Genomic DNA, 1,762 nt, shown 5'->3' with positions numbered 1-1,762 from the left:
GCAAGCTGATGAGAGAGAAGGATATGACGGGGATACTACGTCCCAACAAGAATGAAAGCCGTGAGAGAAGAGTGGATGCCATTGTTACCTGTTGCCAGGAGACACAGAAAAGGGCAATGATAGAAAGAAACCACTGAGAAAATTGAATTATTAGAGGAAATTTTGAATGAAGCCTATTGATTTGATTCATGTTATTGTGAGTCTTGGGAAAGAGAATATTCAACCATATTGTTGAGGAGGGAGAAAGAAAAAGGGCCATGTATAGAGAAAAAAAGGAACAATTTCAAAAAGTTTTTCGTGCAATTGAAACATTATCCGAGGACATGATGACTTTTACTAGTGGATTAAATGAATAAATGGTTATTGAGTTTCTTGTTGCTCTAACAGAGAGAACTAAACTGTCTTTGAATCTGAACAGACACTGAGATGTCAATGGAATGCAGAACAATGTGATGGTGGTTTGAGTTTTGTAAAAAAAAATAAATACAAGACTGTAAATTGTTGGTTTTTGTAAAGGAATAAAGTCCTGTTAGACAGTATGTGTATTATGGGGGTGGGTATCACACAGCTATAGCCTGATGACTTAATGGCTGACACTGAGTGGACATTTGAGTTGCCCATTGTCACTTTCCTAATTTTTGATTGGACAACTTGAAAATAGACATATTTGGAGTACTGTTGCTAGCTACCACAATCTCACACTACAGCCATAACTCAGTCTGCAGACGTTTTGTATAAGGTCATGTAAAGGTTGAACCTCTTGATTATGGCTGGATTTCTTCAGTTATTATTAGCATGATTTGACACAAATATAACTTTGCTGCATGACCTTTGCACCCTCGCCTGATTGGCTGGCTGGTCGATGTGATGGTTGTCATTCCCATAGAGACCCAAGACTCAAATGAGGTCAGTTTCCAAACTGTGGAGCTGATTCCAGTTATGTTTATAGTCACACAGAGATGCTTTGACACTGTTATTCGATACACAATGTCAGTCATGTTTTTAAGGAGTTAAAGACCACCTGAAAGGGAAAAAAACTAAACAAAGTTGTTGACCACATGAGAATGAAAGCTCAGTGAAGATGCGTTAATTTTGAGGAACACTGCCATACAGAGGATTTACCTATTGGCTAATGCAACGGCTTTGTTTAGCTATACCTGCCCATGGGTCTGTCCCTTCAAACAATCCCCAAAACCAGCCAAGCTCCTGCTCCATTGATAATCCTTTCTGAGCTGTTTACCAGGATCGTGAGGTAAAACATTGATTTGTTAGTAGTTAATATACCAATCACTACTCAGACTTCTCTGAATTCCACCTGACTGTTTCTGAAACTCAAGCCGTTCACAATATTTGGAGGAAGGTGGGAAAAGGGAGAACAGAAGACAATGGACACTTAACACCAAGGGCTATTCTGAAAACTCTTTATGTGTGTCTGTGGTCTGTACTATGTTGGCTTTTTCCTTATTCTGTGTCAATGTTGGAGAAGGTTTGTGCAACACTGCAGAAATGACTGACACATTTTGTAAGTGTGAAGAAAACAGAGTCAATGCTGCAAAGCTACTTTGTGCCCTCGTGAGGTTGACATTGAGTGTGACAAAAAGCCATCATATTATAGTTTTTTTACATTGCAGGGGTGGGGGTGGACCTAATGTCGTATTTTGTACATTTACAAAAGTTTATTTTTTTGTGGGTTTGACGGATTATAAAATGGAAGATGTGGTCATTTTTGGCCAATTTTGAAAGGGTTGAACTCTCAACTTTG

The sequence above is a fragment of the Salvelinus sp. IW2-2015 genome, linkage group LG30 (assembly GCF_002910315.2).
Source record: "Salvelinus sp. IW2-2015 linkage group LG30, ASM291031v2, whole genome shotgun sequence".
NCBI lineage: Eukaryota > Metazoa > Chordata > Actinopteri > Salmoniformes > Salmonidae > Salvelinus > Salvelinus sp. IW2-2015.
The sequence above is the reverse complement of the archived record's forward strand: the minus strand, read 5'-3'. Positions refer to the sequence as shown.